The sequence below is a fragment of the Manacus candei genome, unplaced genomic scaffold (genome assembly GCF_025592945.1).
Source record: "Manacus candei isolate 608988 ecotype Guabito, Panama unplaced genomic scaffold, ASM2559294v1 h1tg000034l, whole genome shotgun sequence".
NCBI lineage: Eukaryota > Metazoa > Chordata > Aves > Passeriformes > Pipridae > Manacus > Manacus candei.
The window spans coordinates 2,738,573-2,765,619 of record NW_026138082.1 but is presented as its reverse complement, the minus strand read 5'-3'; positions in this window follow the sequence as shown (position 1 = coordinate 2,765,619).

The window sequence follows — 27,047 nt, the reverse complement described above, 5'->3', positions numbered from 1 at the left end:
TCACAAAATGCTGCACAGAAATAGTATATCATTGATGCAATTTTTATTTAGCTAGTTCTTGCTCTTGAATTGCTTGGTTTTCAGCAGTCAAGCTGTACCCATAGGAGTTTCCTTTTCAGTCTGTGTGTAGGGAATCCCTCTGTCATGCCAGGTACAGAATGTGCCTCAGGGGTTCCACCTTTCTTAGCAATAACCTGATTTATCTGCTATCAATGTACAGCTTTATTTTTAAGCACTAGTTACATCAGGTCTGGCCTATTTCTGGAGCCTCACAAGCAAAGATGAGCCATTTCCTCTCTGGTTAATAAATCTAAGATTAGCAGTTTTCCTGCCTTAAATGGTCTTAGTGTCTCTGTCTATAAAGACTTCAATGTTAAAAGAACAATTTAGTTGAGAATACACATCCAAATAATTGGGTTTCAATTATTCTGTTAAACATCTTAAAGAAAATGCTGTATACAGTTTTATGATTTCTTCATTTGTTCAGTTATCCATCATAAGGATACAGCAATTCCTTCTACTTGAACACAATAGTTTTAATTTAAAATGAATGTATTGCAAGGTGAATTCACTTGCATATGGGCTGGCACATTAAAAGGATTTCCAGTTAAGACATCTCACATGTATCACATGCTGGAGTCAGAGCTTCACAGCTCAGTGGCCAAGCTGCTCAAAACAAATGCATTGGATCACTTCATTGATTCAGAGACAGGCATCAAGACAACGAGTTTTCAGGTTGCTATTTTCAGCATTGACATGGACTCTGTCAGAGACTAAAACATTGTATTAGTCATCCCACTGTTGAATTAACATTCATAAATATCTCCTTGCAGTGGCAGTGCTTGGAAGATTTAAGCCGATATTCACAGGTGTATGGAAAGAGAGTGCTGTATTGGAAACAGCTTTGAAGTTTATGTAAGATATATTTCCAGGCCATTCATGGTTTTTGAAAGGAGATTTGTGGCACAGTCACCTTGGTGTTTGCCATAGTCACATGTAGCTTATGCACATCCCTGAAGCATTCTAGTAGCCTCTTCTCCCAACAGCAGAATAATATGGAAAGTGGAACCTCAGGGTTCAACATTACAATATTGTCATCAAAGTTGCTTTTGCCATGGCATCAAGTGGGGGTAGGAATGATCTTGAGACAGTAGGCACGGACACAATAGAAGTGAGTACTTTTTGCTTTTTTTTTTTCCCTGTGTTGAACAGTCCTTTCAAATGTCAACTTCGCTGATCAATAAGAGTGTATCATGACAATTAAAACTAGACAATGTCTTGTAAGCCACTAGATTTTAATCTTTTGTAGGAAAAGTTAGAAGAAGACAATATCATTTGTGTGAGTGAGTCAGTCTCATTTCCTGGCCAAAGTTTATTTAAGGTTATTAGTTTCTATTATCTGTATTTCCCCACAATTTCAGAGACATTGTAGTTTACATTCAAACTCACTGTACTCTGAAATGCTGTTAAAGGTCTGCTTCTTTTCACTGCATAGATGACTTGTGGGAAGTTGCAATTCTTACTTGTCAAGTCATAGCATTCTGTAGTCTTGGGTTAGACTTCACATAAAAAGTTGCTGTATAAATATAGGTTGCAAAGGAAATGTATTATTCCTTATCAACTTTATTATTTTATGTTTCTTTACTTCTATTATGAATGAATACTTTGAAATATTTTGCAATGTCAAATATCTCTAATTCTGCATCTGAACACTAACTAAACTCAGTGATGTCCAGCAAGATCTCAGCTGGCATGTGCACTTTGGTCTACATTGAAGTATTTTAGATCTTTCAAGCAGTGTTAACATGGCTAGAAGATAGAAATGCTGAAGAACACCTCCAAGTCACAAGCCCTATAAACTCATACTGAGTTGGCAAAACAATAGTATTTATTGAGGTGATGTCACATCACTGGTGGTAGTGTGACTTTGTATAAACATACCCTAGAACTCCAATCTGACAAACAGGAACATGCTAATTTACAGTAATAAAACCAATTACATTTAAAAAGGAAAACCTCAACAACTCTTTACCTATAAAGCATAAGGAGATTGTCTTCATGATCTGATGACAGACCGCCCTTGAATTCTTACGTCAAAAACTGAAAATGTCAACAGATGAACCTCCAAAGGAATGAGCCTCTCTTCTGAAATGAACTGAATATACACTAGCTATGTTTGAGTCACTCAGTGAACTACTTAGGGAGTCTTAACACATTGCTATAGTATGCTTCAGATCTGGTGTCGTGTCACATGCACTAATAGCAGGGTAGAGACATAATCTCACCTTCATACAGTAAAGGCATAGTCACTGTTCACAGAAGTAGTACCATGGTGCTATTAGATCTTTTCTGAGATTTCTGCCCCACAGCAGCCCCACTGATGGGGCAGAAAAGGGCTGAGGGGAGTCCCTGAATCAGCACATCCTCTAGCAGTCCTGGAGGAGCCCTCCTCTGCGGATTGCTGCCAGGGAAGGTGGTGCCTACCACCCCACTTGGCTCCTCCAGACAGGTTCTCTTCCTCCGGGGTTTCCTGACAGATTGGCAGAAGTCAGCATGAACCCTACATAAATTTGTTTTCAGATGTTTACAGGCTGCAGGTTGCTTTGGTAACATGGTTAAATCCCAGTCTGAGTCTGTTTGATTTCATCTGTGCAGTTATCTTTATTAGTATCCCTTTTCCCTGCACTCATTCTGTTGCTTATGTGGGACTGTGGTCAGGCAGCTCAGACAGACTAGGACTCTTTCAGCATTGACATTTACAAGACCTATGCCATTCCTTCATCTGTTTTATTTTCCTTAGCAATGCAGCTGAACTAGCATATTCCCATTCTCTCATAGCAAGCGGATGTCAGCCACACACCCCCTGCATGGGATGGGGAACAATGCTGCATTTCCATACATAACTCAGCTCTGACTGTACCCTGCAGAGCCCAGCCCAGCTCCCCTGCAAACTTTGCAGTCAGATTTTCCATGTGCAGTAGAAGCCTGACTCTACTCCAGCTGCCTCAGCCAATCAATATACTGACACTAATTATTACAGATACAAGATCATTTGGTGAGAGGTATTGTCTCATCAAACACGTCTGGAACAAATTAAAGAGTTACTATTCCTTGCTTTGCTAGCCACAGTCACCATCTTATTTACAATATAAGAACAACAGCAACAAAGGTGGTGAGGAGCAGACAAGGACTCATTCCTTTTATTTTGAAAAAGGATCATGTCATTGTCATTTAGACTTGAGCCTCATTGTGAACGGAAATATTAAAGGATTAGTGAGTCATTTATACCCGGTTATGGCCCCAAACATTGGGATGGCTTTCACTTCAGGTCAGGGTCACTGCTCCCGTGTGTGTGCAGAGAAGAGGATTGCCCAGTGTGACCGTCACACTGAGAGAGAGGTTGGCTGATGGTTTATTTTCAATGAATTAACAGACTAAGGGAATCCTGTGTCTGAAGAGCTTCCTAGAATAACACTGCTTACTTATTGTGACGGTAAATCCTAGATTAATGCTTTGCTCTCCTTTCTACCTTTCCTTCTGTTTCTTTCTCTTACAAAAATAGCCTCCTCCCCCTCAAATAGGATATAGAACACAACGGTCTAGAAACCTATGTTTCATCTGGGGACATGTGACATGCAAGTGCACACCCTGGTGTGGCCAGGTCACTGCAGTGAAAGAGCTGCTGGAGAAAATGTGGGTATTGCCAGAGGGAGTCTGAGCATCTTGGAGGAGTCCATCCAGGAGAAGGTGGTAAGAGTGAAAATTGAGTTAATGGTGTATATCAATTCTGGCTGGTATACAGACATAGTCCTTTCTTATCTTTCAGTAATGTCTCTTAAAATAGGTATTGGGCTGTGAATATAGGTTTGCAATTTCTCTGTTACTACCTAGCAGTAACTACCTAGTAACTTCTTTCAGCTGTATAGTATGTCAATAAAGATTTATTTGGAAACCCAATAAACTTCTGCTTCAGCTGTGGCTTGGAAAAAATCTCTTCTCTATATTTCTCCCTCTGAGTTTCATGCTTCTCTACTTCCAGGTTGTATTCACTGCAGTATCATAAGCAAACACTGCTTCTGGCTGCACTGTACAGCAGGAAGAAATAAAAAGCAAGACATCCATTGTGGTTTGAAGATCTGATTATCCAAGCACAGACACACAAGGAGTTAGCAGCTGTTTAAAGTCCTTATTTAGGTACACAGAGTCCTCCTGCCCTGTATGGAGAAGGTTGAGTAACTCAGAAAAAAGGTGCAGAAAGGAAGGGATGCAGGCTGGGGATTTGAGATTACAGAAGTCGGGGTGCATCTCAATGTTCTTGGGCTGCCCTCCCACCTTGCTCCTTCACCTTCTGAGCAGAGAGTGGTAGGGTGTGCCTCCTGCCAGGTGGGGAGGCTTCACCCCATGTGTTTTGAAGGGGAAGTGGGGACTGAAGGTGGCTACTTCCAGGGTGCTCCAGCTGCACATCATCCTGCTTTCAACAGGCAGGACAGGACTTTCCTCCTTTTTAAGGGAGTTAACTCAAGAATATGAGTTATACTCCTATTATGTATGCTTTGGTTCAGAGAGGATTAATCTCCAGCTAGGTGGAGGTTAGCAAATGGTCAGATTTGTGCCATATTAGGTGTTCTCTAAGCAAGCAGGTCAGGATGACTGCCTCAAGTGACAGAGGGAAGAAAAGGGGTACATGCAAATCCCTTGAATTCCCAGTACTGTCCCTCCGGACACAAGGCAGGAATGAGTATACAGGTCCACCTGGTCAGAGGTCTGGTAAATTCCAGGCACAAGAAGTCATCTGGCATGGTTGAGAGGTGCCTTCGGTGTTTAATTGCAGCAGGAGAAAACTCCTCTCCTGTTGTGCGATCCCAGAGACCAAGCCTGTAGGATGCTGGATGAAAAGCAATGTGAGTGGCACTGGGAAAGGAAGTGCAGAGATTAATCTGCATTGGTGTGCACGGATGTAAAACTAGGCATTAAGTCCAAATTGCTTCATTGGTAGCATCAGGGCTTTTAGAGTCTTCTCCTTTCAGGAAACAGAATTTCTGATACTTCAAGAACTTTAGTTTTATAACACCTAAAGTGACTTTGAAGTCACTGCCATGCAGAGGTTACACCTCTAAAAGTGGAATTAGGAGAAATTCAGGAACCTCCCCCCACTTGTAGACATTTTATACTATCCTGCAGTTTTAATGACCCATAGGAGTAGTTAAATGTGATGCAAGAATCAGGCCTGAATTCCCTGGCTTCAGTGTCCTTATCATCACTGAAACAACAGGGGAAGCCAGATAAGGGTTTCATATGAACACTTCAGGGATAAAGTGCAATACTTAAAATTGTGGCAGGTAAAGTCACATTGCCATTCACATTTGCTTGAATTGGACAGGTCTTTTATTATTATTTATGTATTTATTATTTTTCTTTTACTTTATTTTGTATTTATTTTGTGTTATCTCATGGCATTTTTTATATTGCTGCTATAAAAAGTTTTGCATTCAGCATATTATTCTCTCACAAGAGGATATGAATGAACTCTGATTCAGCAAGTCAGCAGCACTGCAAGAAGGACTTCAGGGTCAAATAGATTGGCTGCCATAGACACAAAAGCATTACACTAAAATAGCATTGCAGCATTCACAGAAGGCAAAAAAATTGATTTCTATTTAGAGACTACAGGAATAATGATGATGTATTTTTACAGTAGAAGGTAGACTGCAATTTTGTAATGATGTCAGGTTTTTTAAGTACTTGGTGATGTCATTCACATAGATGATGTGGATAGGATAAGAACAATCATCATGACAGTTCTCATCAGTAATGACTGAATTTGCAGTTTCATTTCAAATAGATACCAGTTGAGAGTCTGGATTTTTAGTGAAATGTCACCTAACTGCAAGGAGCACAATGACCTGAAAAACTGGAAAAAAAAATAAATCTCTAAAAGAAACTCAGTGTCTTGTGCAGTCTGCATTTTTTTGTTCTGCTCTTCCCTCAAGTGCAACAAAGGAAATCCAAAAGCGATTTGTCATCTTGGTTCAGAAAACATTGAGACAGAAGAAAAGAAGCTACCCAGCACAAGATTTTTTTTTTTTTTTTTTTAAAGTGGCATATTTTGAACAGAGAAAATATTTTCCAGCAAGTTTGGCTCAACCTTGAGATGAAGGCTCCGGTAGGTTCTTCACACGTCTAGCCTAGGATAATCACCTCTATTCATGAGGCAATTACAGCTCAGCCCAACCCCACGGTGTAGGACAGAAGTGCTCACTGGCGCCCTGTGGTTCTGAGTCTGCAGGAAATGCCGAGTTTGCCTTTTCTCAGTGACTTCAGCTCTGAGGATAGGGATGCAGGGAACTGTGAAAAGAGGTAACTCTTTTTCCCGAGAGTCTCTTTTCTGCAGGACAAGTAGGCCAGGAGGGGCCCCTGGATTTCAAATAAGCTCTCCTTTCAGAGATACCATGTCAGTTTTGACAGCCTGTGAACAGCAAAGTCAGTGCAGGAGTACTGTATGCACTGTATGCTTGGCAGGCTAAGCCTGGCAAGGTGGTCAGCTCAGGAGCTGGGCAAGATACATCTCCTGCTGTGTTTACTTGTTTGCAGGTGAAATAAAACACAGCCAATCAGTGGAGAATATAATGCTCTAATGCACATTATCACTTACCTTCTGAGTTTATATCATTAATACCATTCAATCATCCCCCTTTTGCATACAGCCAGGTGCATGTACTTTAAACCTATTAAATCATAAGACTACCTCCATAAAGTTTAGGATACAAAAGACCATGCAGAGAATAGAATAGGATGTCTGCATCCCAAGGTGGTATTTTGTGTTTAGTACACATAAATAAAATTCAGTCTAGCTAGAGGTGTAATAAAAACTGGAAATGAAATGGAAACAATTAAAAAACCAAAGCTTTTCCAATTTAAAACTACCAAAACAGATTCAGGTAACCAAAAATAGGTCTTATTTAGGACAAAAAAGAATTTTTTTTCCTACTTTTCAATTTTGACGGAATTCTCATGACTTAATAAGAAATTTCTAAATTATGAAATTTCTTAAAATAATGCTCAAAAACTGATGATAGCAATTTAGTCTGTTAAAAATGGCTGTTTGACTTTTAAGGATGCAGAGAAATAATACATGCATTGGTTTGTATTTTCCATTTATGTGAGCACTTGGTCCTCATTTGCATATCTGCTTATGCAAGCAAAACCCCCACTAGTATAGAATATATTGTTAAAGCCTTGTTCAAGAATACGCACAGATGCTCTTCACTTTCTTGTCAGCAGGCTGTTTTATATCCTATGTCACCATTTTAACACCTTTTCCAAAGTGATCAGTTACCATTAAAGACTTTAAAGACTTTCCAAAGAGGGCAAGTAGCTTCTGCCCCAGACTATCCCTGTCCAGAAGTCCCCATTTCTTGGTCTGCCCTGCAAGACTCTTGCTGGTCAAAGCTGAGGTCTCCAAATGGGAAGGATAATCACCTCTGGCAGGCGAATGGAGACAGGAAGATGGGAGATGCTCTGGGAGAAGTTTTCACAGAATCACGAAATATTCTGGGTTGGAAGGCATCCATAAGGATCATTGAGTCCAACTCTTAAGTGAATGACCCATATGGGGATCAAACTCACAGCCTTGGCATTGTTAGCACCATGTTCTAACCAACTGAGTAGAACTGTTTTCAGGCACCTAAAACCTGTAGTGAGGAGTGACACATGGAAAAAAACCAACGCAATGGCAGAAAGCAGAGTGCAAGGCAGTTATTAAAGACTTTTGAGGACTCTGATCAGGTCTCCTGCAGAAGGAAGTACTAAACAAGAGTTACTTTCTTTTCCACAACTTTTTTTGGCATAGATTCTTGTATTTCTGAATGTTCCTCAGGACTTTACACATTGACAAGTTCCTATTTGTGTCTAGTTACTCCTTAGATCATAGATATTCATAGGCACAGCTCTTTCTAGTAGTCTTTTCAGCTTAAAGCATTTAGCAGATGGTTTCTCAATGGGCTGTGAGAGTGTCATTACGTGTTTTGGGCAAGAATATTTCCTTCTCTTGGTTTTGAAATCAGACAGATTGAATTTATACGGGGAGGCCCAGAAATTCTTGTAATGAATTATATTTTTGGCATTGTTGTCAGGGGATAAGATCTGCTTGAGGGACCTCTCCTTTTCTTCCTCTCACATTTGAGGTGGTTCCATGCTCAAGATTTTGAACCTTGTATTTAAAAAAAAATTCATACCATACAATGAAAACATTGACCAAGAAAAAAATCTTTCCTGTTTCTGATTTGATTTTGCTCCTAGCAACCTGTGTCCCAGGGTAGCAAATAACTTTGGGAGACATGTCTCACTCTAGATCTTGTCATCGGTGAATCAGCAAAGAACGGTACAGAGCAAGCTGCTCAGCCCTGCCCAGTGACCAGTCCCAACACTTCAGAGAAAGAAGCGACTGCCAGGCTGGACACTATTATCTGATTATAACAGAGGTACATATGGAAAGAAAAGAGTCCCTGTAGCAGCATATTTGAAGAATAACTCAAGATTCACTTGGGAGTTGTCCAGCTGGTGGCCAGGACCCTGGAGCTCATGAGTTCTTGGTGGAAAACACAGCTGGCGAACTGTGTCCTGTTGTGTTGTCTCAGCTATAATTTCTGAGTGCCTGGAAGGTGCAGTTCCATGTAGCTGTAATTTGATCTCAGGGTCACAAAGTAAGATCAATAAACACACTAAGGTCCCTAGCAGGAAATCAAGGACAAAACCTGTCAAACACCTAGTACAAAGAGCTTGGGAAATCTCTCAATTTCATTATGTTTAGTAGCTCACTTACTATATTGGATTTGCTGTGCATGGTGCAAACAAGGATTTTGAACTATTGGGAGTATCTTTTCTAAGTCTTCTAATGCTTCCAAGGTGTTTAGGGTGTTAAGGGATCAAATTAATATATTCCGGGATTTCCTGCCACACACAATAAAGAAAGATATAGAAAAAACCAAATAAGTGTCTTGACTTTCTTCCAGAATGTTGTATGACTATTTAGAAATATAAATTTTCTTCTCGATATATAAAATGTTCAGAATAATAATAACAAAGATAACCAGCATATTTTTAAAGTATTTATAATTGCTTTTATTCTATGTATAATAAAATGGTTTTTGTACTATGAAGATCCAGAAAAGAGTAATCTGTTGACAGATTTTTAGTTCTGTCACTTAAAACTAGCCAAATGGGTTCTTAATTTTTTAAATGTCCTTATGTCCTGAGAATAGATGCTATACTTCTCGAATCGATGAAGGGATGAATACAGTCCTATCTGAGGCCTGGGGATGTTTGAGAAAGGCAAAAGGAAGTTTTCCTTTCATGCAAACTCATGGCTGTTTATTTTCTATTACTACAAGTAACTACCCAGCTGGCAATTAAAATCAAAAGCTCTAATATCCAATTGCATGGATTACTTTTAGGAAGTCATGCTAGATAAATAAACACACTGGACTAAGCATGAATGTTTTTTTCTTATTTTCACAGAATCACACAGAATATGTTGAGTTGGAAGGGACCCACAAGGATCAATGAGTCCAACTCCTGACCATGCACAGGACCATCCCCAAGAGTCACACCATGTGCCTGAGAGTATCATTCAAATACTTCTTGAACTCTGTCAGGCTTGGGGCTGTGACCACTTTCCTGGGGAGCCTGTTTCAGTGCCCAACCACCCTCTGGGTGAAGAACTGTTAGAATTCTTTTGCTTAACATGAAACAATCAAATGCTCCTAAGGACAGATATAGCAAGAGAGAGAGCATTTTAGAAAATCAGTAGATGGAACAGGGAATGCAGGAATTCAGATGCTGCATTAATAGATATCTCAGAACTTTATACAAAATATTTGCAGGTAAAGAGATTGTAAGCCTCCATCTCATTTATGTGCTTCTTTTTCATGTTTCTGATTCATCAGAAACCAAAGTGATTCCAGTACGAATTTTAATGTAGAGCACAGAAATGTTTTATAGTAGGCTCATGCAGGCTCTTGACATGAAGCTTAGCTTATTCTATGTCATTATGATTTTAATCAATGCTCTTTGTTCTCTGACTCCCTAGGAGTTCATACTGCTCACAGGAGGAGGAATGCTTATGCTTAGGGAAGTGGCCAGCATGTTATATACTTTCAATATTCCTGCTAGATGTCATGACCATGGGGCATGAGACGACGTGCTCAGAGGCTTAGATTATCTTTGAGAATATCAAATGAACATTATCCACAATCCAGTAGATTCTTTATGGATAATTTTCCACCTACACATACATTATCAAAACTCTGAATGCTCATCTCTAAGTACAGCAGTAATATGAAATCTCACCAGATTATTATTACAAAATTTTTCTTGCAAATGCGATATTTTACTTCTGTAATCGTTTCTATCTAGGAGACTCTAGAAGAAGGTTTCATCTCCATTATTAGTCATTTGTAGAATCAATTTTATGCACATGTCTTGAGTTTTCCTGTGATCTGCTGAAGCACAATTAATGGAAGCCATAAGAAGGAAAATTGAATTCCCTCTCCTTACTAAAGAGGAACCTTTGCAAATAGGGTATATTTGGAAGTTTCATACAAAGTAAAGCACCAGCAAGTCCCTGCTTTGTTAGGGAAGGAAACAGGAAGGGGGAAAATCAATTAAAGTAAGAGGAAAATGGGGAACTTATTGTAATAAGAACAGTTATGAGGAATCTAATCATGAGGGAGCAGAGAGGTGGAGAGAGAAGAATTATAATAAAATAATAATACCTGTGCTGCTCAGTAAACCTCTTCTGGTAAGCGATTTTGTTTACATAGAGAAAATTTTGGCTTTGTTTTTAAAATCTCAGAGACCAAGTAAGGTAAGACATTAATGGGAGAAAAAATCTGACACTTTTATTCCTGTGTGGAAAACTACTAAGCCAAACACTGGGAACAAAGTCAATGCCCTCTACACAGAAGAGGGCTCTCTGCACTGTTGCTCTGAGGATCAGGATTGAAGTCTACTTGCATGAGATTAGGTCTGGAAATAACACCACATTCTTTAAGGACAAGGGATATAGAATGGAATTCAATAAAAATTCCTCCCAGTGTGGTATTTTCCTTCATTTCCTCTTTCACTCTGCTTTAGTGCAGTCTCTCTCCTCCTGGTTACCAACTGCAACAACACCTGTCTGTGGAAAATAAGTTTTATACACAATGCCTGTTTGCAATAAAGCTGGCTGGGCTAAAGAAGAAAGCCTCTCATAAAGCTGTTCACTTACTTTAAAGACTTGTCTTTGTTGCTTCAACTCTGTTGCAGTAAGGGAGTTTGTCTTGCTATAATTCTGTGACATGGGAATGCTGCAAAACTCTCATGTGGCATATGATGAGATCTAAAACCTTTCATGCAGTACATCTCTCATTCTCTACTATTATGACTTTTTAGGCGAAGTCTAGTATTATAATTATTCACAGTAAGAAGTATACTCTTGACTGCCATTAAACCTTTTCTGGAGCAGATTCCCTGTATGACAGTAAGCTTAGCAGTTATGGAAAAAGAATACTTTCCTTCATAACCTTCGTAACATCCTTGCTTTACTCTTGTTTAGTAGAAACAGCATTTAAAGAAAATTTTCTGACTCTTTTTTTTTGTAACAGATCCCAGGAGCTCAAAATTTACAGTCTTGCTTTCGTCCTTGTAAAGATATCTGCATGTTCACACCTTCAGATTGAAGTATAAATATTTTGGCTATTCTGTTAAAGCCCTAACTTAGCTTTCCTGCTGGGATTTTACAGCCAGAAAAGACATATCTCTGTTTTCTTTTTACTTTTTAAATATTTTGTGTACTTGAGTTGTACTATCTTTTGTTTCGGATTTAGTTTTGTTTTGTCTTAAAGTAGTTCAAGGACTGAGTAGGGACGGTCAGAGTGCTAGACTTTAAAAAATACATGAAGCAAGCACTTGCAAAAATAAAATCCTAAGAAAAGAGAGTTGAGAGATATGGAGAGAATGCATGGTTGTATTTAGTGACGGTGCTGAATTGCAATTAAAGCAGAGTGCTGATGACTAAGTAGGTGATAAATCTATGTTCTGGAAAAGGTCATCGGTTTGCAGCTGAGGTTACAGTACTATTTGTAGGTGTAAGTTCACGTAGCCTCATTTATACATGTGGTAACGCCTTGTATGCATCCCTATGTGGATTTATGTTCCCACACAACGGATTTTATTTAGGTCCCTTGTACATGTGGGATGTGACATCTGTTTGTATGTACCACCTTTTTATTTGTTTTTAGTTTTGATTTGTTTCTTACACTACTCTTACCTTCCAAACTTAATGTAAGGTTATAAATTTGTGTGAGAAGTTACATGCTTTGGACAATCATGTGCTGTGATTTATACTAAGGAATTACTCACATAGTTTCAACTACTAGTACTTTCCATGAAAGAGATTGCCTAGGTTCGTATGAACACATGAACAGATGTAGAGAGAGAGAGTTGTGAAGCTGTCATCTTGTATGGTACTACTCTGTTGGGTAATATATATTCACCTTTATATGTATATATATATATATATATAGTTCTGCAACACTTGGAGCTGTGCACATATATGTGTGCTGTCATCAGCACTTACACAAATGTTTACATATGCAAACATAGATACATACATGTTGTTTGTGTAATTGTTGCAAAAGATCTAGAGAAAAAAAAAACTGGAGCATGAGCATGTACTGTTGTGACACCTAAATAACACACTAATGTATGTACATATAATGCATAAACATATAGTTCCTTAAAAACGACCAGTTTGCCCACCAGTGGGCAAAACTAGAGGTCATACCTGTGTCAAATAAATGCACATAACATTATAGTAGTAACAAGTGAACTTAATATAGTGAAGGCATATAACTTAGTGTAAAACTATTTATATGAAAAACCTTTGACACTGAGAGGTAAGTTCTTCTCAAGGTCACAAGTTGTATCTCCTTCACCTCCTGCCTATTACATGATAATATCTGAGCATCCAAATAGTAAATAAAAAAGAAAGAGGGAGAGAATTCAGGAAACAAACACATTTATGAGGGAATAAATTAGTTACTGACTAAACATTTTTAGCTTTTTGATAAGATGTTTCTTCTTTGCCAAGAGACATTGCTGAGTAGGTGTCAAAAGTCCAAGTAGATTCAATCTAAAGATAACCTCAAAGAACATTCCCTGCCAGCATTTTGTTGATTTTAGCAGTTCAATATGTTTCACAACATGAGATGAATTTTCATTACGCATTGCTGGTAGTGTATCGTTCTGCAAGAACCTGCAATGACCTGATTTAAATTTTTCACCCACTCAGGAGCAATTTCTCCATTAGCCAGGCTGCATGGGGGCTGGGGGCGGAAAATTCCTGCTGCTCTGAGGCTGAAAACTGTATGTTATAGTATACAAGAGCAATCAGACTAAGAAAATGCAATGCTTTAGTCTTATTTTCACCTATCTAAGGGCTATCTGCTCAAGCATGAACACCGTCTAAAATCTGTGGTGATCTTTACTAGATCTTCATTGAAACATCATTTTTTTCCCCCAACAGGACAAAATATCTGACACAGGCACAGTAAAATTACTAAAACATTGTTTATATTCTGACTTTATGCCTATCGGTTGTTATTTTAACCCAGACTTACCAGGAGAAACACGTCAAATTTACAGATGAGACTACACTACTCCTTGGTCTTTAGACCACAGGATGAAAAACTATAATCATAGAATCATAGAATGGGCTGGGCTGGAAAGGACCCTAGAAATCATCTAGTTCCAACCCTCCTGATGTGGACAGGAACATGTTTCACTATACTGTGTTGCTCAGAGCTCCATCCAGCCTGGTCTTGAACACTTCCAGGAGTGGGGCATCCCCAGCTTCTCTGGGCAACTTGTTCTAGTGCCTCACGTCCCCTACAGTAACAATTTTTCCCCTCAGATCTAGTCTAAAACTACCCTTTTTCAGTTTGAAATCATTCCCCCTTGTCCTATCACTACATGCTCAAAATTATGCTAGATGATCTTTTGTTCACGGAAACACAATGTGATTCAGCTTTTTTTTAATAGTCTGAAATGGCCAGAAAACAGGAAAAGGAATTTCAAATATATCAGTAGGCTTTTTGAGCTAGGTGTACAGTCAAAATAAGGAATAGTACACCAAATAACCTCTCTATGTACAAACTACAGGCAATCCTTTTGCATAGTTACTAAGGAAATAACTCCTTTAATATCTAGGATTAAATCTGAAATGACTGTTTTTCTCCATTTGTTGTATTTTGTTGTTTGGTTGCCTGAGAGCCAACTCATCTCTTTTGATAAGTTTATATAGTGTCCAACAGAACAGAGTCCTCAACTAAACACAGGGTCTCTGGGCACTGGAATAATATGGAAAAAGATACTTCAACATTGCTCTTTGGAGATCTGGTATTAAGTCTTCTGTTTAGCTGCTATTGTTTTGCAATCACAGTTGAAACACAGTTGGACAACAGAGTTTGTGCTGATGAATGTTAGTCTTACAGTTAATGTGGCTATAGAGATCCAGGGTTGGCTCTTGGCTCAAGCACAGGCTTCATCTGTTCAATAAATCTCTATGTGCCTCAGCCTCTAATCTGTAAAAGTCAGACAATAGCATATTTTTTCCTTATACTGGGTGACAGACTCTGTAGTCTGACATTGCCATCAGAACGCTCCACATTCCCCTGATCATGGAAAAGATCTTCATATATTGTTAAGCATTCAATTAAAGAAAAATAGGGGAAAAAAAGGCACAGAGAATGCTTTCCAAGGTCATCATTACCTGTTTTACTTTCATGTTTTTTGAGTAGCAGTTGTGCTGCAATGTCCCCTCTTTCTGTGTATTTTCTTCAATAAACAGTCAGAAACAAAATGTTTTTGAAGGAATAGCACCTTCCTAAGAGAATTGCAGTGTATTGATAGAATATCAAAACTAATTTACTTCAGACACAGAGAGAAGACTTTGTGCTATGCCACTGTGTCCAAGTAGTTTTCTTAGCCATGATTTCTTATCTTCTTCAGAAGTAATTTCTTCCTCATAACAATGCAAATGGCTATAAAGTTATTAAATCCCACAGACTATAAACACATTTGTGAGAAGTAGGACACAGAATTTGTAAAACATCTTTGCAGATTTTTATTTCATTTATTTCTTTTTTCATCTGTGCCAGGCAATGGGTAGATGCTACACAATGTCAGCAAATAATATTACTGATATTTATTAAAATATGCATTCTTTTTTCATTTCTGTAAGTTCTTGACTACTCTGATTTCACAACCCAGTTATGCTTGGTGAGTAGAAAATACATCCTTTGCCAGTTTTGAGTTTGCTGCCTCTCCACTTATTGAATGCTCCCTTGCTGCTGCATAAGCAGTGATGTTCCGTATCTGTCATCTCTAGATCTTTCATTAATCTACAGACTTGTATTGTGTCCCTTCTTATTATTCCCTGTTCTAGGGCCAATGATTCCAATCTTTTCAATTTCTCTGACATATGAAAGTTTTTCTGAGCCTTTGCTCAGTCCCATCGCCCATGTACAAACTCCTTCAGTTCTGACGTAGCTTCTCAGAGATCACGTGGCCAGTACCACATATTGAACTCTGGATAAGTCCCCAGCATTACTTTACAGACAGACATCATAAGAGAATCTATATTTTTCTCTATCCTGTTCTTCATTTCAGCTACCTTTAAAATGTTTTTACAGTGTGCAAGTTTTTCTGCAATGATGCATGGGAATTTCTGAAATTAGTGTGAGAGTGAGGTGATCACTGCTAGAGAATTTTTTTCCTCCCTGTTAGATGCGTTTGTTAGAGAACTTTCATCTGCAGCATGCATACCTACACCAGGTATAGTGAGAGTTCCTCCTGGAAAAGAAATCCTTCATGATGTTTGAAGTGTTTACAAGCAGCTCGTATGTTCCTGCTTCTGTGTCCAAAACCAAATTATTTTAAAATGAAGATTACACTTATGAGATCTTCGCATGACAAGCAAAAGTCAAAAAAGGAATAAAAGAAAAATCCTGGACTACTTGAAAGTGTGTCATGGACTTGCAATTTTTTAGGTGAAGGCTTTTTCTAAGATACTGCTCTATCTAGACAAGACTCCCCAGATAATATTCTGTCTTCAGAACAGATTTTTTCCTGATTACTTATCAGCTACATTTCAAAGTGAACTTAGTGCTAGTGAAAGATGCCAATTCAACAGATGACAGGACTGAAGGTCCTTCAGAGGGACAGAGAAACAATCATGTACCCATGAGACATTCCAGCTCCAAAACACTGGCAACGTGGCTCGGTCCAAAGGGAACTTTCTCAGCTGGAAAGAATTCATCTTCTTCCTAGATTATATATTTACATGGCCCTAATTACTGTGTTATCTAAATTATTCATAAACTAAAACCATATCCTTGTAGAAAAATGGGGCATTTTGCAGACACAAATGCAGTCACTCATACCACACTGGAGCCACATAGCAACAGCCTTTTCCTCAGCCATGGCACCACACCAGGGAAGGCACATGGGAATTCATGGTTTTGCTGTGGAAGACATGCAGCATGTGCAAGGCAAGGATTTGCCCATGTTCTTCTTTTTCTGCCTAACTGCTGAACTTTACCCAGGCTGCCATTTGGATTGTAGCACACTAGATATCCATCTGGCTTGTCTGCTGCACTTGCCAAGTAATGCACATTAGTTTGGCCTTTGCTACTTTTTCAGTATATGAATGTGCTTCCTTAAATCAGGGAGAAACCATGATCTCATTTCATAAAATCCACTAGGTTTTTAAGCATTAAACTTAAGGATATGTTGACTCACTCACTGACAGATACTCCTTATCCTTCAGTTCATTTAATTCTCAAGACATTTTCTACTTCCCCTGCAACCTTCTAAATATTTGTTTCCTTTTCCATTTTGTTGGACAATAAGACCAGAATTACTTACTATGTTGAGACTAAAACCCCTGCTTTCAGAGAAACAGTTTGACAATCCCTGAATTTCATTTCAGTGCCCTGTTCCTTCCTGTGGAGCAGTATGTGTGACGAAGGTTCAAAAATCCACTCGAGAGGTGTTCCTGCACCACCCTCAGCCCCACTCAACCCTCCCAATGGAGCACTCCAGGCAGCTTGGCTGGAGCCAGGCTCTGTCCACACTGCTTGGGGCTACTGTGAAGGGCAGTCTTTCCCCAGCACTGTTCATGGGAGAGGGCAGCCAAAAACAGCAAGCAGAGCTGCCAAGCACTGAAGAAGATAGGGGACATGCAAAGAAGTAGAAAAGATGACAATGGGCTTATCCAGTCAGATATAGATATGTTATGCTAGTCTGAACAGTGTCCTTGCAGAGAATCCACAGCTCCAGTGTTTCAGGTAGCTAGGCACGCCATGAGAAGGGATGAAGTTTACCCAAGGCTGAAGGTCAAATGACCCTGAATGAGTGAGACCAAAAGTTCTGGTGGCCTCACTCTAGCCACAGGTAAAAAGACTGTGTTGTAAAGAGAGCTGGATTCCCGTTGTCCAGATGCTTTTTGGTGGGACCAAGTGAGGCTCTCTTAGCTATGAATGGCCATGACATCCTCCATCTGAGCAGCACCCCACCTCAGGGTGACAGCAAGAATGGCAGGGGGTGATGTGCTTTCACCCTGCAGCTGCTACGGTTCATAGTACAGATGACCATGAATTGGCACTTACATGACTGACAATTCACTGCAATTGCTTGAGTCACAAGCACATTCTGTTTTCCCCACCTTATTTTGTGCCACCTTTTGCCACCTTTCTCTGGGAACGCTGACAGAGGGATGGAGCAAGTAACTGCAGGACCAGGAATGTTTTAGACAACTTGGTTCATTATACATGAATTATAATGTTCAATCTAACCCAAGCCAGAAGCATAGAGTACGGGAACAAAACACACAGGAGATGTTTCCTGTTGGCCACAGGAGTCAGACTGCACAGGTTTATCCTCAGGCGTCTCCTTTTAATAGTGATCTGTAAGTATCCAATTGCTGTGGTGTGAACATCTCTCAAGAAATACTGCCAGACAGGACATTCACAGCCTCATTCACTGCCAGCTCTTACATCACCTGCTGTTGGCAGATTCCATCAGAGGATGATTTTCTGGTGGTGATGTCAGCCAACCTTCTTTATATAGCTGTGTTGTTCTGGATTTGGTATCTGCTGTTGTGATTTATGAATAGTTTTCCTGAAAACTTTCAATTGACATATTTGCCTGTAGCTTCCAATTTTAATGCACTTTGACTGCAGGTGCAATTCTGTCTTTTGGACATGTGCTACTTTTTTCTGCCTTTTTTTTTTTTTTTTTGAAGTGAACTATCAAACAATCAAAGGAAAAGCTAAAGAGCCTGTCTGGGGAAAGAGCAGCCAGAATCCCTCTAAAATGTTCAGAAAGATGTAGGAGGTGGTTCCTGCAAACCTATCAGTCAGCCTCCAAATCCCCAGTGAGGACTCGCAGGCTGGGGACCTTTGGTTGCGGATTAGGTGGAAGCTGTTATCACAGGCTGGCTAACTTATGCATTTCCTTCAATTCAATCCTCACTGTGCACAGACCTGCAATGTACCTAAGAGGTGCATGTTCTTTGCTTCCCTTTTGAGCCCTGCTCTGGCCAAAAAAACCTTTATCAGAAGACACATTTCAGTACTGTTGTTCATTAATGATAACTAAAATGGAATGCAACCTCTTTTTCATCTCTGTTGCCTCTGCCATAATTCCCCATGGAATAAAATCTTCTGGGTCTTTGTAGAAATACAAGTCAATTCCTAAAGGGAATTTAAATAAACATTGCCTAAATTTGATAGAAGTAATCAGTTGGGTTTTTTCCTTTGATGTCCACAGCCTGCAATTGCAGAAAGTCTTAGCAGCCCATCTTAAGACAAAGGGAGTGAATCATCACTGCAATTTTATGCTTTTTTCTTGGCACTTGCCAGCTTGTATTTTGCTTATTCATTATAATGACCAGAGGATCACAGCCAGTCATCATGGTAGGGAACCTGGGTGCTGTTCTTGTGGGAAGTCTACATTCCCTGCAAGTCTTGCATAATGCAGACTTTCCCTCACTCAGTGCAGGATTGCTTCTTGCCAGATACTCTTTTCCTTTAACAATGGGACCTTACTTGGAAAAAAGAAACCTTTATTACCTATTAGGAAAGCTAATTCTTCCTCTTCTCTCTCAAACCTGAGATACGTTAAAACTGTCATTATGTAAACACAAAACAGCACTGTACTGAAATTGTCAGTGTCTTTTTATGATGTCCCAGTATTCTGGTTATACAGGTTTATAAAACAAGTGTGGACTTTGCCAGTCTCCCTAAAGCATAACACCTTCCTTCTGCCGGTTAATGACGTTACTTAAGTAATCTGTGTTATGACACTGAAGGTCACAGGTTCAAATTCTGCTGATCAGTCAAAGTAAATGTCATTGCAAAAGCAGTGGCGTCTATTCTTACTCAGTTTTTATCTGAGAATTGCTATTGATGAACAGTGAGCACCCTGCTGGCATGGAGATCTCAGCAGGTGCCATTTGTGTTTCAGTGTTGGAAAAACTACCACTTATGTAATTTCCATACTGCCAAAAATCCACATCACAGATGAACCATCAAAACACAAGCTGAATTTACTATATGGTTAGATGAGCAGTCAGAAAATACTTACCTACAACTGCAAAAACTTACCTACAACTGCAAAAAAAAAAAAAAAGAAAATCCCAGACTCCGTAGAGGCTAGTTACAGCAAAGATGTGCATTATTTTATCAAAATTGTGCTCTAAGCACAGGTTTAATGACCAAAATTATATTGAAAAGATTTAGCTATCTTTTGGACCATAAAGTCTGAAGGATGGACAGGCAATGAGAGAAAAGCTAATCATATGAAGTGAAACACCAATCCCCTTATTCATAACTTCTTGCTTTTAGTTTGCCTTGTTTTTATTTGTGAACAACCATGAATCAGACTATGTGTTCAGTGCTGGTGTGAAGCAATAGTATGTTGCATAGTTTTACGTCAGCTGAAAGCTAAAGCATTATTCATATCACTGAATTTTCCCAGAAAATTTGCAGCATAAACTTGTGAACATTATGAATAGGGAACTCTCTTACCCAGGAAAACATAAACTCAGCTGTCTGAGTTTATATAGTGTAATTACACTGAAAGATGTAGAATTACAGCCCAGGTAGGCTTTGGCCAGCCGGGAGCCAATATCAGAGAGCAGAGGTTCTTGGAAGTTCCAGGTTGCAGTGAGTGCCAGACTTGGTGGCTGGAGGTCCTCTAGGAGAGCAGATGCTCCAGTGGTAGGTGTCCCCATTTCCCCCTTGTTTTCTCCTTTACCTCTGCTCATCCCCTGCCATTCTCTCTTTGCCATGCCAGAGGCATAATAAACCTCTGCAGTATTTAACATTTGCTTCTACCATAGGATACTTTCCAAGTAAAAAACAAGGCAGTATCCCTACTTATACTTCTCAAGATAGAGACAAAAGCCAGGAAACAATGTGAAGGGAAAAACATAAAAAGAGAGAAAGATGACCAATAATATAACCATCATGTGGCAACTCTGAAGGAGAGAAAAAAGTTGCTGTATAAAAGAGACTATCTGTTTGTGTGAGGAAGCTGACACAGAAAACCAGAGTGGATGGCCACTTCTCTTTTAGAGTGCAGCCTAACTCATTGTCACTCTCTAACTCCCCTGGAAAAAGGAGGTGGATTGCTGGGCTCTGTGTAATAAGTATTTTTTCTAAGTGAGAAAGATCAATGCTGTCTCCCCTCCATATATTTTTTGAACTTAGTTGTTAGTCATGGCTGGGGTCAGCACAGGTGAGGCCTGGATGCAGCACAATGTGAGACACTAAAACAATTCCAACCACTGAACATATTTGTCCCATGACACAGATTTCACCAATGCATGGAAAGTCCTCAAATTCAACTAGGAAGCTGTTCCTTAGATTTATTAGAAAATTAAAGTCAGTCTGAGGCTTGAACTCAGCATTTGAAATGCACTTACACCTTGTTGGTTCCATGGGCTGTGAAGTAAAGTGCTGATGCCGTGGAATGTTGGTGATAAAAAAAATAACTCCAGAGCAGTTAATGAGGGGTGAGATAAGGAAAGGGTTTAATTGTGCCAAGGCAATAGATGTTACATGACGCACGCCCCGCTGTGCCTGAGATGTTACATTTTATAATACCATCTGTCCAATTCCAAGTGTGTCCACCCCGTAGCCTTTGCTCTGGACCGCCTTGGGTCCACCCCCGGAGAATTGAGTCGGGGGCTTTTTGAGACCACCTACTTCATCAGTCTCATCATCTTCAGAGTACGAAGGGTATATAGTCACCTAATTCTTGACTCGGTTTTGTTATTCAGGCCCTGACATGGGTGTTCTCTAAACAGCCTAGGCCTTGCCTTGATAGGAGACTAAACATTGCCACTGAATTCAGGGGTAGATTTGATATGGGGAGCATAGAATGGGATAAGAGGGTTAAGGAATGTGTAAACTACTTGTACTAAAGGGAAAAGGAGTGAGGGTTGCTGCTTTTGTAGTCTACTTCTACCACTTATAAAACTTATAAGGCTTACAAAATTAGAAAAATAAAAAACTATTAGGGGTTTAAGGCATCAGTGCAGTGGAGTTTATTAGAAGTTGACTTGATGAGTGTATTATTATTTTAATGTGGCAAACAACAATAGGAAATCTTGACTATGATTTTGAACAAGATTCCTGTTATAGGACTGATGTTCTCATGACTAGAGCAGGTTCAAGCTATAAGAAGCAATTTTCTTTCAGTGTCAATTCACATGACAAATTTGCCAGACTTTAAGCACTGTAGCTACTTTTTTCCCCCTCCTTTTCTTATTTTTTTTCTCTGTATACAGTTAAATGTTATGACCGTAAATGCTGAGCAACAGGATAAAAGTAGCTTAGAGGGAGGTGGCAAAGAAGAGAAATTGCCGTAACTGAGCAACTGCAGTAACAAGTTAACTAAAAGCTCATCTGACACTAGGTGTATATGCTCAAAAAACCCCTAAGCAATGGCCATGACCTTGCCTGTTCATTTTGATAGATATAATCCTCCTTGCATATCAGTAATAGAAAACCACTAAAAATAATACAGTGTAAAACAGTCAGAAGAGTGAAAAACTTCGGGAGGTGGACAAAGAAAAGCTGTTGTGGTGGCAAAATGGAGGCCGGAGTCAATGTATCTGACTGGTTGTGCACTGCCAGCCTTGACCAGCTGACTGCCCCAAAGAGCCTGCAGAGCCTGGTAGAGTGCCCTTCCTGCAATTCTTGCTGACCTTGCCTGCACTGACATGAAATTTTTGTTTAACCATGGAAAGTCTGGACTGTTCTATGTGGGTTTTTTACGGTGAGATGTTTTACGACAGTGCTGTGCTTTGGCCTGCTGCTGATAATAAAGCTTCAAGTCCACAGCTCTGTATAATGAAGCAAACTGGCCAAAGGTCAGGGTTGGTGACATGGGAGCAATGCCAGTTGTTTGCAGTATGAACATTATCCATTGCCACGCCCAGGGGCAAAAAATATTCAGCTGTTGTAAATGTGAAACTTGCCATTCTCCACTTTTCAGAGAGGTGATTTTTCTATCATAAGACAAGACCAGAGGAGCTGGACGACCACTGAGCTCTCTGAGAACCAGATGAGACTCAGCCACATCCCTGTGAGAACGGCTGTCTACCTGTCATTATTTAATGTGTTGTAATGGTATGTTCTGCATTATGAAGGCAAAAAGAAAAGGAACAGAAAGATATATTAAGCCTGTCTGCTGTATGACTGTGTTTAGAAGAATGAGGAGCATCTCATTTTGCCTCAAATTAGATGCCTAGGGTGGGATTTATCTTTCCTGGCTTTATATGTCTGTCAAGTCAATCATCTGTATCTGAGCTAGGCAACTTCAGCTGCCTGCATAGTCAATTGAGGAGAACAGGAGCTTCCAGAGGGCAAATCACTCAGTCTTATTTTAGGCACACATAGCAGTCAAAAGGAGAACTGAACGTCTGCAAGTTTTTCACTAGATCTTGTCTCCAGTTTGGTCTCAGGGACAGGATACCCATAGGCAGCCAGGGCACATCTCCAGGAGTCTGGTTCATGCAACCCAAGATGATTTGCAATATGATAGTATGCAGCATGTGGGGGTGACTGGGAGACCCTTTTTAAAAGCACACTCCTCATGTAGGCTAAGCTGGAAATATAGATACACACTATCTCATCTTTATAGAAAAGTCTTTGAACAAGCATTGAGTATAGATTGTACCAGATGTTCTTACTTGGTCCTCATGTTCCACTACCAAGTGTAGGTGATACACTTGCTTAGCACGTGCATTGGGGAAATATTTATCACTTATTCACTAAGGAGTAGACAAGAACGATCTTTGAGGAAAGAATATTTCTAACTTTGCCTTCAGTAAACTCCTTTTTTGTGGATATAGAGACAATCTGATTTGGCAACCATGAACCTCTTCTTCTGTATTTTAGTCAGTGTTATTTCAGTTACAAATAAATATTATTGTTATTTACGTTCTGCTTATAGTGGGTGTAGCCAGGACAGGAGAATGGGAAGTGGAAACTGTAGTGCAGAGATTCATTCCTGGTTTATTTTCGTTAAGTTTCGACCATAATTAAATAATTTTGACAGTGCTCCAGATGAACTAGGCATATAATTGCAAAGATCGATTGAGGTCTTTGCTGATCTTACAGTTGAACAGAGAGTCCAGTAAAACAGGTAGGGTAGAAGGCAGAACATGCTGGTGAAAAGGTGAATAATTGTGAATCTGAAAGCTATTTTCACATACTCAGTTTTATACTCTCTACACCCCCCCCCTCCATAAATGGCTACTGCTCTGTGTGTTTAGAGGAAATCTTTTTGCTATTACTATGCTGCTACTAATCTAGCTCAAGCTGATGAAATCCTTGGTACTGGGAGGAAAGGTATTTATCATGGGTCTCAAGTCCATAGAAACTCTTCTAGACATGGCCCCCCTTTCATGGAAGTTAATGTCAGGCTGATTTTTGGTAGTTCTGCAATTTCTCTTCCTGCACCGAGCCCCAAACATCCCCTGTGAGAATGCAGGGAGGTACCTCATGGTGGTAGGCACTGTCTGTGTCAGCAGATGAGCCTCCTATGCTGGCAAGAACAGAGTGAGAATAGAATGCACTGGGACTTGGAACAGTTCTCTGGATTTGGCATTTAAAAATAGTAATCAATCTCAGTGAAACCGAAAGGGAGACTTTCTGTGTGTTGAGTTGAAGCTGTGATTTAGTACCTCACTCTGAAAACTGTCAGCAGGACACTTATTTGGTGCACAGTGTCTCCAAGCAGAGAGTACAAAATCACTTAGTGTCACATGCTCCATGCCAGAACAGTTGGAACCTCTTGGGAAGTCTTTTGTTCTAACATTATTTAAGATATGGGTTTAATAATGCCCTTAATGAGAATACCTAAAATGTACAAAGGGTCAATCACCCTACAAAGGAACAGGAAATAGTTGCAAAACACACAGGGAGGGGCTAATGTTAGCGAAGTCCAAGGAAATGTGTTGCCTTAAGAAACTGCTGATGTCCTCTGTGACTAATGTATTATTGTTCATAGAACAACACAGGTTATAGACTTGCCCACACTGCTTAATGAGGCACTGAACCAAACACTTCTGTACCTTAGAGAAACCTATTATTTTTCTCCAGAAACTTATACCTAAGAACCAAATTCAAGGGAAAACTTCTCATCTCTGAACTTCCATAATGCCTGAGAAAGCAGTAAGATATGAAATAGTGAATCAAAGGGAAGAAAGAATTGCATTTCAGAAGCAAATACTTTTTGTCAGTACAGGAAAGTAGAGTTGGAGTTGTGCAACTCTGAATTTGCAACAGTGCTCTTGCACTAAAAGCTGCGTGAAGAGATTTGCAATCAAAGTCAGGTAGACACAAAGACAAGAGTAGCAGTTCCAGTGCAAACAAGTGATGTGTTGTGTTGTGTGTGTGTACCTGTGTCTGTATCTCTGTCTGTGTAGTAAAAATGATTTAAAGAAGGATCTGAACAATAAAAAGAAAGAGACTTAGTGCATGAGAAAGTGGAGGTAGCAGCCACAACGAGGAAATGAGTGGTGAAACACCCAGGAGAACCAAGATCCCAAGCAAGCAGTCTACCTGGACCTATGAGAAGACATGAAGCAAAGCAACCAGAAATGCAGTTGGAAATGACAAAGCATTTAGGTCTGCTGTGGAGGGAAAAAGTAGAAGAATTTTTTTAATTCGCTTATTGGACATCTGTAGTAAATATTGACAAGCAGAAATACAAGACTGGGCAGTAGGCAAAAGGTCAGAACTTAAGAGAGAAGTTTATGAGTCATAATTCAGGTAACACCCATAAGAACTGGAGTACATAAGGTCATGAAGAATCATACACATGGAAACCCATAATAGATCCTCACCTCCTCCAGTCCAGTTCTGGGCCCCTCACTTCAGGAAAGACATTGAGGTGCTGGAGCATGTCCAGAGAAGGGCAATAAAGCTGGTGATGGATCTAGAGAGGAGCTACTGAGGGAGACAGGGGTGTTTATCCTGGCAAAAAGGAGGCTCAGGGGTGACCTTATCACTATCTACAACTATCTGAAAGGAGGTTGTAGCTAGGTGGGGGTCAGCCTCTTGTCCCAGTCAGCTAGCGACAGGAAGAGAGGACATAGCCTCAAGCTGCACAAGGGAAGGTTCAGGTCGGACATCAGGAAGATTTTCTTCACTGAAACAAAGGGTTGTTAAGCATTGGAACAAGCTGCCCAGGGAGGTGGTGGATTCACCATCCCTGGAAATGTTCAAGAAATGACTGGATGTGGCACTTAGTGCCATGGTCTAGTTGACAAGGTGATACTCAGTCAAAGGTTGGACTTGATCTTAAAGGTCTTTTCCAATCTAAATGAATCTGTGTGATTCACCTTTCAGTTAGTTGGATTTATTCCATTTTGAAACTGGGGATTCTCAAAGGTCCTACCTTCCGCACCTTAGATTCCCTTCTTCTTTCACTTATATCCTGCAGCCATATTGACAACAAAGCACAGCCAACTCTTACACTCCAGAAAGTACCTCAAGCTACCTAATGTTTGCACACAGAAATATCGAGTGTAACATCTGAAATTCTCCTTCCAGAAAGTAAGATTTTGAGGTCAAAGCTCTGGAATTCCAGTGATGCTGTGTGTACATAGCAGGTACTTGTACAAACAGTGATATCTCTCAGTTACACTTCGCTGCCATGAAAGTATATCCAGGTTTTGCAGCAATGCTCAGACTAACTTATTAAGGCCTGTCACATTGCCCATACTGGTAAATTGATTTTCTAAACTCATCAGAATTTATGAGTTTTTTTTTAAAAAAATTACATATAGAAGATGCACTTAATTTTTGTGTTCCTTTGATGCAAGCTCCTCCTCTGTTTCTCTATGTAAACTGTAAAATTGATGCCATTATTTTTTCTGTACTTGTTAATGCTAAGAACACTGGTGCTGTGCTTCAGATTACAGGCTATAGGAGCCTGGAAACCTAAGTGAATCTCATTTCCACATTAGTTTACAATGAGACTCATTAGATGGTCCTTTATCCGAAAAGAGAAGGACTCTCCCAGTCTCTCTCTTTCTTGGAATAGGTATCATGTGCATACACAGTCTGAAAGAAAACAAATTCTACATGAGCAAGTTTATGGAAAAAGGTCACGACACTTCTACTGAAAGGACATGATCTTGTTTCCGTTGAGTTTACTACTTTAATTCCCATCAGCTTCTGTCATAGTTAAAGTGGAATGTGAACAAAATACAGAAAGGCTCCCTAATCCGCTTAATAAATTTTGTGCAGTTGTTTTTGCTTTTAGGTATTTGATTTTTAGACAAATTATAGAGAAATAGAGAGAACTGTTTTGTCTGGACTGAAGGAATGCCACTACAACATGTCCTTTAAATAATAAATTGACATTGTGAGCCGAAGTGAAATGTAAATGTTTTTCTTTTTCAATTTCACTTTGAAACAACCGCA